This window comes from Ochotona curzoniae, unplaced genomic scaffold (assembly GCF_017591425.1).
Source record: "Ochotona curzoniae isolate NIBS_2020 unplaced genomic scaffold, NIBS_Ocur_1.0 scaffold_4937, whole genome shotgun sequence".
Classification (NCBI taxonomy): Eukaryota; Metazoa; Chordata; class Mammalia; order Lagomorpha; family Ochotonidae; genus Ochotona; species Ochotona curzoniae.
In genome coordinates this window covers 1,999,291-2,015,167 of record NW_024467126.1, presented here as the reverse complement: position 1 = coordinate 2,015,167, position 15,877 = coordinate 1,999,291, and the positions used below count along the sequence as shown (strand labels likewise).

At 47.7% G+C, this 15,877-nt stretch overlaps 1 protein-coding gene across 2 annotated transcripts in view; it reads right to left on the bottom strand.

The window, feature by feature from the left end:
• The window catches only part of PACS1 (phosphofurin acidic cluster sorting protein 1), a 130,832-nt gene that overhangs the window by 113,826 nt on the left and 1,129 nt on the right, over nt 1-15,877 (bottom strand). The window lies entirely within an intron of this gene.

The window sequence follows — 15,877 nt, the reverse complement described above, 5'->3', positions numbered from 1 at the left end:
GGACCCTGCATCCACATGGGAGACATGGAAGAAGTTCCTGGCTCCTGCCTTCAGATCGGCACAGCACCGGCCATTGCGCTCACTTGGGGAGTGAATCATCGGATGGAAGATGTTCCTCTCTGTCTCTCCTCCTCTCTGTATATTTGACTTTGCAATAAAAATAAATAAATCTTAAAAAAAAAAAATAGAGAAACTGAAGCAAAACAGACAAAGGCACGGCTCCATTTACATCTCCACGCCCTAAGGAGCAGCTCTGCTTTTACTGGCAGCAAGCGACTGTAAACCGGTCCAGCTGCTCTCGGGTGGGAGGCTGGCCGCTGCCAAGCCCAAGCCAAGAAGTCAGCAGGTACAACGGGGAAGCTGTCAACTCAGGCTGGCGCAAAACAAAGCTGCGGTCAGCAGGCGGGGCTGCACGCTCTCTTCCGTTCGCCAAGCAGCAGGATGTAGAAACAGGATTGGGACAAGCAGAGTGTGCCTGACTGACTGGTCTGACTGGCTGGGAGGGCTGCAAGGACCCATGCCTGGTGGTCCCGCCCAGATCAGGGGAGCTCCCCGAGTCCAGAGGTGTTCATAGGTTTTATTGGGGGAAAAACGGGGCATGGTTGTACAGAGAAATGGAACTGGCAAGAGAAATTAGCAATAGCTAATATTTACTCGGTGCTCCCAGGGAGCTATATACGCAATTAGCACGTATTAATCTCACTTAATCTTTGCGATAACCTTTTGAGATTGGCCCAGTCATTGTGTCTGCTTTAGGGAGAGGTGAAGTAACTCGCCCAAGGTCACACAAATGGCAGAAGGTGAAGAAGCCGCATTACCCAGCTACTGGGCCGCACGGCCTCTGGCTGTTGGAAGGGGACAGAGCAGGCTGCTGAGCTTCCAGCGTGCAGAAGAAGGCCCTGCATGGCGGGCAGCAGCCAGGAGAAACAGCCAGGGCCCGGGGCATCAGACAAATCCCAGTTGCAGTCACCTGGGCACAGCGAGGTCTTCCAGAAACGCCGCGGCCTCCCATGGCCTTCACTTCCCTTCAGAGAGGAAGACTCTGCACGAGACAGCAATGGCAGCAGCCGCGTACTGCGCATCGGCACTGCCTGACCAGCCCCAGCACTCCCAACTCCCCACCCTGCTTTCCTACCCGGCCACTTGTTTCAGACCTGATTCTTTGATGGTTTGCCACCTGTCTTGCACTGCCGGAACCCACACTCTGGGAGAGGAGTGACATGGCTGAGCTGTCTGCTACTGTTTCCTCAGCACCTGGTTCAGTGCCCAACACAGAGACCTCAATAAACAGTGCTGAAGCAGATGCACCGGGGCCAAGAGAGAGTTGTTCAATAACCATGACACATAAACGGGCACTGCTGCATGAAAATCAGTGTCACTAACTGACAATGGTATACTGAGCGCCTACAAAGTGACTAAAAGGAATGAACACATTTACTGTAGTAAACGCAAAGATGCTTCATGAACTTCCGGGACAGGCTGTGCAGGTAAGGCTGCCAAGATCCAAAGCATCGCTGAGGGTGGACAGGCACATGATGCCGGAAGAGCATCCGAGCTCGAGGAAGCAGCAAGTGTGAAAGCCTTAAGGGAGAACCACACCTCCCTCGCACAGTTTGCCCAGAGCATGGAGCAGAAGGAGCAGAAGGAACCACAGGGGTGAACAAACCTCTCCCAAGCCACAAAAAGCGGTTTTATTCTAAGTGGGCCGGAAAGCTATCTGGGAGGGTCTCTTATCTTCCCCACCCCCGCCCACGGCCCTGACTGCACACTTCCTGTAATCAAGGGCTTCACTTGGGGCAGGCGGCAGCTGGGTTGCTGACTAGATGACCTGGAAGGTCACACTGAGGGGAGGGGATGGTGTGACCTGCTCCTTGTGGGACAGATTCAGCTGTCACTAGGCGTGGCTGTCTGGAAAGACAGGGTGGCCAAGGACACGCAGGTTCACCAACAGATGAGGACACATGGTTTTTCTTGGGGTTTTGGTTTTTGTTTGCTTGGCGCCAAAATAAACTTCCCTTTGGAGTCCAGCTTTCCATGAACTTGCTGGCCTACCTTCACAGGTGCAATGCGTGTGGGAGCGGAAAACAGAAGAGACTGCTGCCTAAGGCTTAAGCCGCCCAGAGTTCTTCAGCCAGGAGGTCAGAGTGGAGGGGACACCTAACACGTGACCACTGAGGTCCTAAGTCCTCTGGGGTCTAAGCTACTAAAAAGCAAACACAAAACTTGCTACAGACCACCTGTGAAGAGACATAAAAAGAAACTGAAACACACAGATCCACAAACATACACTTTGAAGAACTGAAAAAAACATTTTTTTTCTATAACTAACCATAAAAGCCAGTCTAAAATTCCTTGGAGACAAATCCAACTCTACCCACCAGATACCAGGAGCCCTGCTCACGAGGCTCTGAGAGGCAGGCTCTCATCGGAAGCCACGGCCCCGCCTGCAGAGACAGCGACAGGCGTTGTGGTGGGAGACTCGGCTAACACCTCTCTTCTCCCATGCCTGCATGTTCCTCTGTCCGGTCACTCAAAAATACAGTGAATCACCCACAGTGAAATTTCTTAGGGTGCACACAGTCCTAAAACATACCTCTGCCAAATGAGCCACGGGCACTACCCAGCTTATAGGACTCCAAGTCCTGCAAGTGCTGGGAGCACGAATGGAACCCAAGCCCACCGGAAGGGACAGGGAAATTACTCACAGAGAAGGAGGAACTGTATTCAAGATTTAGGAAAACTGAAGACAGAGTTAAATTAAAAACAATCTAACCTTTGATTCATCCAAAAAACAACTACAACAGGGTATGGTATGACAGCCTAGTGGCTAAATCCTTGCCTTGTATGCACCAGGATCCCATATGGGCAACAGTTCATGTCCTGGCTGCTCCACTTCCCTTCCAGCTCCCTGCCTGTGGCCTGGGAAAGCAGTCAAGGACGGCCCAGAGCCTTGGGACCCTGCACCGGCGTGGGAGACCCAGAAGAAGCTCCTGGCTCCTGCCTTCAGATTGGCTCAGCTCTGGCCATTGCAGCCACTTGGAGAGTGAACCAGCGGATGGAAGATCTTCCTCTCTGTATCTCCTCCCTATATATATGCCTTTCCAATTAAAAAAAAAAAAAATCTTGAAAACAACAACGAAACCTTCACAGTTTAAAATAAATCTACACAGTCAGACTAGGCAGAAAGCAGACATATCTACACCGTCATGCTCTCTGCCTCATCCCGTCCACAACATTCTCCATTCACTAGTTCTGCGATTGGTGAGGATGAACGTGGGCTGGTGTTGTGACATCATGGATAAAGCTATGGCCTACAAGGCCGGCATCCCATGTGCGCTGAGGGTTCATGTCCTAGCTGCTCTGTGTTCCATCCAGGCCCCTGCTAATGGCCTGAAAAAGGCAGCACAAGACGGCCCAAATATTTGGGTCCCTGCCATCCCTGTGGGAGATCCATGTGAAACTCCTGGCTTCAGCCTGTTTCAGCCATGGCCATTGCAGTTCTCTGGGGAGTGAACCAGCAGATAGAAGATCGATCTCTCTCTCTGACTCTGTCTTTGTAACTATTTCAAATTAAGTAAATGAATTTTAAGATTTATTTATTTTTATTTGAAAGGCAGATTTACAAAGAGGACAGAAAGATCTCCCCAAGTGGTCACTGCAGCCAGAGCTGAGTCGATCCAAAGTCAGGAGCCAAGAGCTCCTTCTGGATTTCCCATGTGGGTACAGGGTCCCAAGGCTTTGGGCCGTCCTTGACTGCTTTCCCAGGCCACAGGCAGGGAGCTGGATGGGAAGTGGAGCAGCAGGTTCACAAACCAGCACCCACATGGAATCCTGGCACATGCAAGGCAAGGATTTAGCCAATAACCCATCAAGTTAAGTAAATAAATCTTTAAAAACCTAAAGATGAACAAACTAATGGGTAGAGTACAGTTTTGGTGCCCATCTTCCCATCCATCCAGTGCCTCATGCAATTTGTATTTTTAAAATAGCATTACAATCTAAAACTCATAAAGTTCGTTGCTCTGAATTATACAGTCCGACTGTATTTAGTATGCTAGATTCCGAGTCAGTACTTGTAAAGCAGTGTTTATTGGGGCCAGCGTTATGACACAGTGGGATAAGCCACTGCTGCTTCCGATACCAACAGCCCATATCAGAGTGCCAGTCCAGGCCTCACTGTGCTGCTTCTGATTGGGCTCCCTGTGAACACATCCGGGAAGGCAACAGGACAGGGCTCCTTCTACCCACACTGAGGACTGGAATGGAGTTCCAGGCTCCCGGCTTTGCTTGGCCCAGATCTGGCTGCTACAGTCATCTGGGGCACAAACCAGCAGACATAAGATCAATCTGTATATATGTGTGTACTTTACCTTTCAGATAAGCCTTATAAAAGGATTTACTAGATATGATACATCTACTGTACAAATTTTAGAAATCACTCAAAAAAAGTTTAACCACATACAATCCCTAAAAATCTAAAAATATAAGTGTAACAATCATTTTTGGAGGGCCTGGAGCTATGGTATAGCACACCGAGCTCTCGCCTACAGCGCCGGCATCCCATGTGGGCAATGGTTCATGTCCCGGCTGCTCTATTTCCCACCCAGACGGAGGGAGATGGCTCAAGTGCTCGGGGCTCTGCACCCACCGGGGAGACCCAGAAGAAGCGCCTGTCTTCCAGACAGGCTCAGCTCTGCTGTTGCCACCACTGGGAGTGAACCAACAGATAAACAATTTCTCACAATTTCAAGTGAAATAAACAAATCTTTTTAAAAAATCATTTTGGAGTCAGTACCTCTGGTTGTTTTTGTCAACTGTCAGAATAACTGAGGTAGAGCTAGCCAGGCAATACCAATGCTTACTGTTTTAACACTAGTCTTTACTAATGTTAGAGAGAGAGGAGGAGAGATAGACGGACAGACAGACATCTTTCACCTGCTGGTTCCTTCCCTGGACAGCCATGCTTCTTCCGGGTCTCCCACATGGGTGCAGGGGCTCAGGCACTTTGGCCATCTTCCCCTGCTTTCCCAGGCCATTAGCAGGGAGCTGAACTGGGAATGGAGCAGCCAAAACTGAAGCAGGTCCTTTATGGGATGTCAGCTTCCAAGTGGAGCCTTACCCTGCTACATCACAATTCACCAGTCCCAGGCCAGGATCAATGATTAAAGAGGGGAAAAGAAAAGGAAAGAAAACCAATGGGCCCTTGAAATAATAAAGGAAAGGCATATTTCAAAATAATTTGGAAGAGGACAAAAATATTTTAAATAAATGAATAGGAACAAATCATTTTATCAGTTTCACTCATAGCTAGGATTTATTAGAACAAAAGGATACAAAGCAAAATAAATCAAGAGAAACGTCTCCAGCTGGTGGGGGTGTGGAGGGGAGTTCAGGGAATTCCTGGAGGCAAATATCCAGAGACCCCAGCACAGACACACCAGACAGACACAACTCGTAACAGGTTCTCACTGTTATTAGTATTTATTTTTATTCCAAAGGCGGTTACAGAGAGGGATGTATGGCAGTGGGACATATCTTGGGAGCAGAGTGTGACATTCCCATACATGCAGACATCATGTAACAATCTAATCAGGGCAATTAGCATACACCTCATCTTAATCATTTAGCATTTCTTTGGGTTGGAAACCTTCTAAGTCCTCTTTCAACTGTTCTGAAACACGTGCACCACAGCTGTGGACCACAGGCGCTCCTCCTGTCCACCTACACCATGCCCCTAGTAAGCCACCCTTCTCTTTTGCATGCCGTGTTCAGCCTCCACTTACATAGATCAACCTTCCCAGCTTCTAGAGGGACATGAGAACACGCAGGTGGTGTCTTTTTGGGTCCAGCCTTCCCTATTCAACATAACATCCTTCAATTTCATCCACGTAGCTGCAAATGTACAGGATTTCATTGCTGTTTATGACTAAAATTTCACTGAACAAAGACACCACATTTTCTGAAGCTTTTTATCTGCCCGTACTTGAGCAACTGTGAACCAATAGGGCTGCAACAGACAAGCCCTTTGGCCATACAGCCCTGGTGGGACAGCTGGGCCACAGGGCCCTTTGACTCCCAGGGTTCTCAGGAGCCTTCCTACTGTCCGCTGTAACAGCCACACTTACACTGCAAAAGCAGTGTGCTATGGTCCCTCTTTCTCCATAGTTGTTATCTTTAGGCTAGCAGGCACCTAGCTCAGGTGAGACGCTGCCTCTCTGTGCTTTTCTTAGCAAACCTGTTGGCCACTTGTACATCCTCACTGGAGAAATGTTTAATCAATTTTAGTCTGTTTGTTCTACTATTAAGTGGTTTGAGTTCCTTATACATTCTGGACATTAATCCCTCGTGAGATGAGCTTGTAAATGTTTTCTCCTGGAACCACAAATATTAGTAACTAGAAAAACTCAAGCAATTTTCTGTAACAGTGGCACAGTCTAGGCCCTGTCTGGCCTGGGGCAGGTCCTGGATCTGCACACTGCACGGTGGCAAGCAGCCTCAGCTGCCACTCGCTTGGCTTGAGCTCCAGCTAGCCTGCTTCCGATCCAGTTTCCTGCCAGTGTGCCTGGGAGGAGACAAGAGCTGGCTCAAGTGCCCCAGCCACTTAGGCGGAAAACCTAGATGAACTCCTGGCTTCTGAGACTGGCCCAGCCATGGCTGTCGTAGGTGTGTGGATAGTGAGCCAGCGGGTGCGACACCTCATCTCTGTGTCTGTGGCTCTGCCTTCCCAGAAGATGAAAATAAACATTTAAAAAAAAAAAAAAGGCCACTAGCCACATTCAATTCATGTGACATGAAATGGGGCGAGTACAACCAAGGAAGTAAATTTTTTTAAAGTTTTATTTTACTTGATCTAAACAGCCACATGTGATGAGTGGCTACTGTATTAATCAGAATTTTTTTTTCAAGATCTGTGTATATTTAAGATTTATTTAGTTTGAGGAGAATCAAGATGGCGGGATAGGATGAGGACAGGTTTAAACAGATGGAGAAACATTAGCCAGGGTGAAGCAGAGAGGGCACATTCCAGGAAATAGAGGAGGACAGAACAACAGCAGAGGGGCACCTGGAGACTGACAGACACAGGAAAGCAGTGGAGACAACAGTGTGGTGTTGCAGTGACTGATACCCCAGCAGCATTCAGCTAGTGGTGATCTTAACTCTACCAGCGGATGCAACTCCTCCAGCAACAAGGTGGGAAGGGGAGTTCAGTGGGAGCTTGGGAGGTGAACCCAAAGAACATCCATCCTGCTGGTATTTCATTTATTTTTTATCTGACTAGGAGCAGAGTCAGAACAGCATATCCCAAACATGTGGTGCAGTAACAGAGTAGATTTCACAGCCAAACCCCCTCTAGACAGAATCGGGTACCATCTTGTGTAGCGAGGCAATGGCTATGGGACAGTTTTGCATGCACTGAGCTGGAGTGAACTCATTTCTGGCTCAGTGAATTGCAATGACATGGCATCCTTCAGGTTCCACCCAAGAAAGGTCCAGGTAACCCCCAGACCTAACGGCCAGCAGATCAAGAACTCCATGAGTTGTATATCAGGTGCCATTTTGTACAGTGTGGCAAAGGCTTTGAAACTGCAGGGGCAACAGTGAGCTGCACATGCGCTATCATCCTGGGAACTGCGTGAACTGGAATTGGGAGAAGGGAGTACAGACAACGGAGCAACAACAGCAGTGGATCACAGGAGGTGGAGTATTCAGCCAGGAGCTGAGGCTACGGAGACCATGGTGGAAACCTAACATAAGAACCCAGATCTGGGGCCCGGCACGATGGCACAGTGGTTAAGGTCCTCGCCTTGCACACCTGGGATCCCATATGGGCGCCGGTTCTATCCCGGCAGCCCCGCTTCCCTTCCAGCTCCCTGCCTGTGGCCCAGGAAAGCAGTCGAGGATGGCCCAAAGCTTTGGGACCCTGCACCCACATGGGAGACCCCGAAGAGGCTCCTGGCTTCGGATTGACACAAGCACTGGCCGTTGCACTCACTTGGGGAGTGAATCATCGGAGGGAAGATCTTCCTCTCTGTCTCTCCTCTCTGTATATCTGCCTTTCCAATAAAAAATAAAATAAATCTTTAAAAAAGAACCCAGATCTGAAACTCACTGGAGGGAGTGGGTACAAGTGACTGCAAACAAAGAACAGTGTACCAACCACAATAAGTAAAATCCAACTGCAGACCTGTGGGTGACACAGCTTGGAAACCTGCCCCAAGGAGAAGAATCTGATAACCAGAAGTACAATGACCAAGACCAAAAGAGGAAACAAAGGCACAGAATATTACTGAAGATTTCTCTGCAAAAGAGGAAAAACCTTTGCCAACCTCAGAGTTAACTGAGCAATACATCGAGAAAACGAGGGATACAGAATTCAAAACACTTGTTATAAAGCTTCTTACCAACAATGAAAAGCACATGCAGGAATTTAAGAAACATGTCACACAGCAAATAGCAACACTGAAAAAAATCAAGCCTAATTATTGGAAATGAAGGAAGCAATAGAGCAACTAAAAATTCAGTGAAAAGTCTCAATAATAGAATGAATAAGGCAGAAGACAGAATCTCAGAAATGGAAGATACTTTGTGTCACAATGGAGAAACAATCAAAAAGCTGGAAACAGCTGGGTCAAGCTAAAAAAAAAAAAAAATTATAGAATTAACAGACTATGAAAAGGCCAAATATAAGAGTTGCAGTTCCAGAAGGCACAGAAAGAGAAGCTGAGTTTAAAAACGTATTCAATGAAATAATTAAAAAAAAAAAAAACAACTTCCCTAATCTGGAGAAAGAATTTGGAAACAACATCCAAGAGGGGCACAGAACTCCTAAAAGGGTTGACCAAAAGCGATCTTCACCACGAAGCATGATAATTAATCTCTCTTCAATCGAACATAAGGAAAAGATCCTTAAATGTACTTGTGAAAAAAAATCAGTTGACAAGTAAAAGAATGAGAATCAGTTTCATAGCTGATCTCTCACAGGAAACTCTACAGGCCAGAAGAAAACGGAGCATCATATTCCAGATTCTAAAAGCAAAAAATTGTTGGCCCAGGATAACATACCCAGCAAAGGTTTCCTTTGTCTTTGAAAATGAAATAAAATTCTTCCACAATAAAGAAAAGTTAAAAGAATACGTCTCTTCCAAACCTGCCCTACACATGATACTTCAAGATGAGAAAGGAAGAGCCTGGCGTGGTGGCGTAGCGGCTAATCCTCACCTGAATGCAGCCAGGATCCCATAGGGTGCAAGTTCTAACCCCGGGAGTTCCACTTCCCATCCAGCTTCCTGCCTGTGGCCAGGGAAAGCAGCTGAGGACAGCCCAAAGCCTTGGGATCCTGCACCCATGTGGGAGATCTGGAAGAAGTTCCTAGCTCCTGCTTCCTGGCTTTGGATCAGCGCAGCACTGGCCATTGTGGTCACTTGGGGAGTGAATCATCAGATAGAAGATCTTCCTCTCTGTCTCTCCTCCTCTCTGTATATTTGATTTTGCAATAAAAATAAATAAATCTTTAAAAAAAAAAGATGAGAAAAGGAATAGCACCCACAAAAAACAAAGAAAAATATAAAGAACATCCCGGGAAACAACACAAGACTAAATCAATGAACAATCCATTGCTAAATGACAGGACCAAATTACCACCTATTTATGTTAACTCTGAATGTACATGGCTTAAACTCATCAATTGAATGTCATAGATTAGTAGACTAGATTTAAAAAACACACAACTCACCTATTTGTTCCTACAGGAGACATATCTCACCAATAAAAAAAGATCAAGGGAAACTACATCTCATGGATTTTGATGTTTTAGCTTCATTTCTTCAATACACATTTTCTCACTAAATTCTCTCATGACTCAGATGATATAGTAGCATCATTTTCTTCAAGAAGGTTCTTGGGCCCGGCGCGGTGGCGCAAGTGGTTAAAGGTCCTCGCCTTGCACGCCCAGGATCCCATATGGGCGCCGGTTCTAATCCCGGCAGCCCCGCTTCCCTTCCAGCTCCCTGCCTGTGGCCCAGGAAAGCAGTCGAGGATGGCCCAAAGCTTTGGGACCCTGCACCCGCGTGGGAGACCCGGAAGAGGCTCCTGGCTTCAGATTGGCATAGTATCGACCCGTTGCGCTCATTTGGGGAGTGAATCATCGGACGGAAGATCTTCCTCTCTGTCTCTCCTCTCTGTACATCCGCCTTTCCAATAATAAAAATAATAAAAATAAATCTTTAAAAAAAAAAAAAAAAAAAGAAGGTTCTTGATTTCCTCTCTCATTTCTTCAGCGACACATTAGCCATCTAGCAGCATGTTATTTAACCTCATGGCATTGGGAGTTTCTGTGTTTTCTTCCTGTTAATTTTACTTTGTGGCTTTTCATTTAAGGGGATGCATAGTAACTGTAATGGAGACCATGATACCCAGCGGCATGTTGCTTAGCTTCATGGCACTGTAAATTTCTGTTTTCTTCCTGCTGTTGGTTTTGTTTTGTGGGTCTTCACTTGGGGGGATTAATAGTGACTGTGTGGTGGAGACTGACATGTCCAGATGGGAGGATACGGTGCAGTGCGCAGCTCTACTTCCGGATCGAGGATGGACTCCTGTGAAACCGTTGGATGTGTCTTGACAGTAGGCTGCTGGACACTCTGCCACGGTCCATGCCCGCAATGGTGGACTTACATTGTAATGATACAGGAGGAACTCAGAAGAGGGGGGCGGGGGGAGGGGAAATCCCAGGGCCTATGGAACTGTATCATAAAATGATAATACGATGATAATAACACAAAAGAAAAAATATTTCTTTATTTTGAAAGAGATACAGAGAGAGAGAAACAGGGAGATCTCCCATCCACTGGTTCATTCCCCAAGTGGCTGCAATGGCCAAGGCTGAGCAAGGCCGAAGCCAGGAGCCAGGGGTTTCATCCAGGTCTCCCACATGGGTGACAAGGCTCAAACACAAGGGCCATTCCCTGCTGCTTTTCCCTGGCCATCAGCAGTGAGCTGGATCCAAAACAGAGCAGTTGGCACACAAGCCAGCACCCACAGTGGATGCTGGCATTGCAGATGGTGGCTTTACCCACTATGCTAGAATGTTGGCCCTGACAGCATAGCTTTTTGTTTATTTTGCTTTTTAAAGATTTATTTATTTTTATTGCAAAGTCAGATATAAAGAGAGAAGGAGAGACAGAAAGATCGCCCATCACAGAAAGATCTTCCATCTGCTGGTTCACTCATCAAGTGGCCTCAACAGCCAGAGCTGAGCTGATCCAAAGCCAGGAGCCAGGAGCCTCTTCCAGGTCTCCCACATGGGTACGGGGACCCAAGGCTTTGGGCCATCCTCGAATACTTTTTTAGTCCACAACCACAAACAGGAGCTGGATGGGAAGTGAAGCAGCCAGGACACAAACTGACCCATAAGATCCTGAAGCATGCAAGGCAAGGATTTAGCCCTGAGCCAGCACTCTGGGCCCAAGGGTACAATTTTAAAAGATAAAACACCCCATGATCTTAAGGCATGGTTCAATATCAAAAGGAAAGCTTTGGAAAAAAAAAATACAAAAAACCTGTTCTCTATAAGTTATCATCTAAGCTAAGGGATAACACACCATTTACCTGGACTTCCCAAGGTCAAGAACCTGGGGGAGGCTCACCACATGGGACACCTTGAGCTGAGGCTAACACCATCCTCTGGTTTTCTGACCAGAGAGGTACACTGGGACCAGTGGGAGGGGGGCACTGGAACTGGCCCGGTTATGCTGATCTGGGCCTGGGGCTGGCCCAAAACCTCACAGAACCCGACCACCTCACTGAGGGCTCTCAGCACACGGCCCTGGGGCCATGGCAAGCTCTTGTCTTCCTTCGAGCACCTCAGCTCCACTCGGGCCTCCTGCTGGAGAAGCACCAGCCCTTGCTCATCATTCCCAAGCTACTGCAGCTTCCTCAAGGACTTCCAGAATGGGACAGACACAAGCCTGGCTGAGAACCCAGCACACCTCACTGAACCCGCAAGACCTTCCAGAGTCCAGGCCCAAACAGGGGTACCATGCCAAGGGTGGGAAGTAAGAGATACAGCCCCGACCCAACCCAACTCACACGTTCCCTGACGGCAGCCCTGGTGAAGAATCTGCAGGACTACCATGGAGAGAAATCACATAACCACTGCTGTGTCCAGGAGACCTGTGAATCGATATTCGCGCACCGGACGCGGTCAGTCACTCTCTCGTGCATTTTGGGAATCTGAGCAGCCATAGGGAGGAGGGATAGCATGGCCCTGATAGGGAGGATATCCCATTACAAGCCTCACCGTGTGAAAGTCAGGTCTCCTATGACACACACTTGGTCTTAAGACCTCTAATGCCAGGGACAAACCAGCAGTGCCACCAGCACGCTCTGCTCCCATCCCTTGCACTTGATTCGACTCTATCATTTAAGAAATGCATTCTACTTCACCCATACCGTTTAAAATGCATTAAAATGCATGGTTGAAAGCATTCCTAATCAACACAAAAACAAAGATGAGGGAGAGAATGTCCGGATGTGCAGTCCAAACGTAGAGTGGGACACCTGCCCCGTGCTGCCGCGGTGAGGGACGGTCACCCCAAGGAGCCCTCCAGAAAGCAGCCTCCCACCGTGGGCCAGTCACGCCAACTCAGCTGTGCCCAACACTTTCGCCCACTAACGTTTCCTTTCAGTATCTATGTGTGTGTGTTTAAGGTTTATGTATTTGAAAGGTAGAGTTACAGACAGAGGGAGGAAGAGATCTTCCAACAGCAGGTTCCCTGCCCCCTGAGGAACTTGCCCACAGCCAGCAGGAGCCCAAGCACTTGGGTTACCATCCACTGCTTCCCCAGGCCATTAGCAGGGAGCCAGACTGGAAGTAGAGCAGCCAGGACACCAACCAAGCCCATGTGGGATGGCAGTACTGCAGGTGATAGCTCACTAAATCACAAGAATGGCCCCTCAGTATTCACTTTTAAAATTTAAAAAAAAAAAAAAACATGTTGGGGCTGGCAAAGTGGCTTAGGCTAGTCTTTCACCTTGTACAGCCAGCACCCCATATGGGCACCTGTTCGTGTCTCAGCTGCTCCACTTCCCATCCAGCTCCCTGCCTGTGGCCTGGGAAAGCAGTCGAGGACGACCCAAAGCCTTGGGACCCTGCACCGGTGTGGGAGGCCCAGAAGAAGCTCTTGGCTTCTGGCTTTGGATTGGCTCAGCTTCAGCTATTGAGGCCACTTGGGGAGTGAAGCAGCAGATATCTCTCCTCTCTGAATATCTGCCTTTCCAATATAAATAAAAAAATAAATCTTAGACACACACACAAACATGGTATAAGGAGAACTGTGGCTGGTAACTGGCACTCTTTCCCCAAGCACACAGGCTGAAAGGGACATGCAAATAGGCTCTGCCCTGAGCGGCAAAGGAAGGCCGCTACCGCTTAGCAATCACTTTTACAGCACAGGGGAAATACTGGTTGTATAAAATATGGCAACTTTTCTGTCTGTGTGATCTACAGGAACTGAAAAAAAGGAAGAAAGAAAAGAAGCGAAGAGAAGAGAAGTGAAAAGAAGAGAAGACAAGACAAGACAAGACAAGACATGAAGGAAGATCTCCACACACCAAGCCTGAAGAAAGAGGACTGGCTAGTTAAGTCTTCATCTGTAGCATCAGCATGCCCTATGGGTGCCAGTTCAAGTCCCGGCTGCTCCACTTCCCATCCAGCTCCCTGTTAATGTACCTAAGGGAAGCGGCAGCAGAATGGTCCTGCACGCGTGTGGGAGACCTGAAATCAGCTCACTCCCCCAGCTTCAGACTGGCCCAGCTCCAGCTCTGTGTCCATGTGGGGGTGACCAGCAGACGAAGTTTCTTTCCCTCTTTCTCTGCAACTCTGCCCTTCAAATAAATACATCTCTTTTTATAATGACAATGAATGGCTAATTTATTTTAAAACAATTGTAGGTATGCCATTCATCTATAAAAACTTTCCAAAAAGAAACTATGATTATAAGGAAATTTAATAGCTATTAAGGGTTGAGAAACAACCACAACTCTCCCCTTTATTTAAATATCTAATAAAGGCAATGTCATTTTTTTTCTTAAGCAAATTATATTCTACAGGCATTGGGGAAAGACATACAGCCTTCCTCACACTCTATGGCTCACCCCCAAATCTTCGCCACCAGCTTTCATGCTCCCTTAGCCCTGGATCCACAATCTAGGGCCTGCTTGGGAGAGGCCTAGGACATGGGCGCCCACCCAGAGGAGATTGGAATGGCCAGCAGTAACGCTGAGGCCCAGAGCCCAGAGAGGAGTGGAGACGAGAAGAGGGTGGGCACTGCCCAGCGGAGCCCCAACCTGCACCCCATGTGTGTCTCTTCTGAGGGGGCCAGCCAGCTCTACCGCTCACGCCAAGACAAACAGGAAGCTTTCTGTGAGTGTCTGTGAGGAGAGTCAGGTCATGGTCATCCACGCAACACTACCTGTCAGTTTCATTGACAATTCCACAACTTAATGTGAAGTTAAAATTTTAAGAATCTGAACATTTTTAAAGAAAAAAAAAAAAAAGCACCTAAGTGACAGCACATATAAGGAACTTCAGAAAGTTCATGGAAACTAAATTTAATATATTTGGGGGTGGGGGCACTGCAATGGTTCAACTGGCTAATCCTCCACCTCCAAGTGCTGAGATCTCATATGGGTGCAGATTTGTGTCCTGGCTGCCCCACTTCCCATCCAGCTCCCTGCTTGTGGCCTGGGAAAGCAGTAGAGAACGACCCAAAGCCTCTCTCTCCTCCTCTCTGTAAATATGAGTTTCCAATTAAAATTTTTTTAAAAGCAGTGTCTGAAAATCTTCATGTTATAAATAAAACACATACACGTGCCAGTGTTGTGGCTTATCACGTAAGGTCGCCACCTGCAATGCCAGCATTGCAAAGGACACCGGCTCTGACCCTGTGCTCCACTTCTGATCCAGCTCCCTCCTGTCTGGGAAAAGCAGTGGAAGATGGCCCAAGCGCTTGGGACCCTGAATACTCACGGGAGCCCTGGATAAAACTCCTGGCTCACGCTTTTGGCCTGGCCCAGCTCTGGCCACTGTGGCCATCTGGGGAGTGAACCAGCCAAGATGATCTATGTCTGTCCCTCTTGCTTTTTAACTCCTTCAAAATAAAGAACTCTCAAATAAATAAACATATTTGCAAAAAATTTTTTGAAGTCCCTGTTTCTTCATAATGCACATTTTCCATGCGTTTTCTGAAGACCCCTCATACACACATATATATACATATATACATCACCAGAATCAACTTATCTTTAGTTTCAATTTTGCAAAAACTTTTTGGAGGTGCCTCCTACGACATGGTTTATACAAACTTCAAAAGATGTCTTGTTCAGAACAGAAATAAATAATATTTCATCATGCAAATTACACAGTAAAACTAGAATAAAAAAAACTACTCCAATGCTGCTGGAACCCCTCCCCTCCCCTGGGGACGCAGCTGAGGGGGTCACAGGGCTGAGGCTCCTGCAGGCTGAAGACAACTTCCCAACTTCCCAGCAAGTTCTGCATGCTCTGTGCATGGAATCCTGGGCCACAGAAGGGCAGAACCAGAGAAAAACGGCTGAGGTGGCGCCCTGCCAGGCCCCCTCACTCCCCTTACAAGCCCTTGTGCCCACCTCGAGTTACAAAATGAGTGACCGCAAGACCTGAAGGCAACAGACCCCAATCGTACCACTCCCCGCTACTTCCTGGTAAAAAGTGGGCACAGGCCAGGCTCAGCCCACTGTCCCCAGAGAGGCAGAGCAGGACCTCAGCCTATTTTGTCACAGGCACCTAAGTCCCCCAGATAATTCCAGGGTTCCAGCAAGACTGGCTGCAGCTATCACGTTC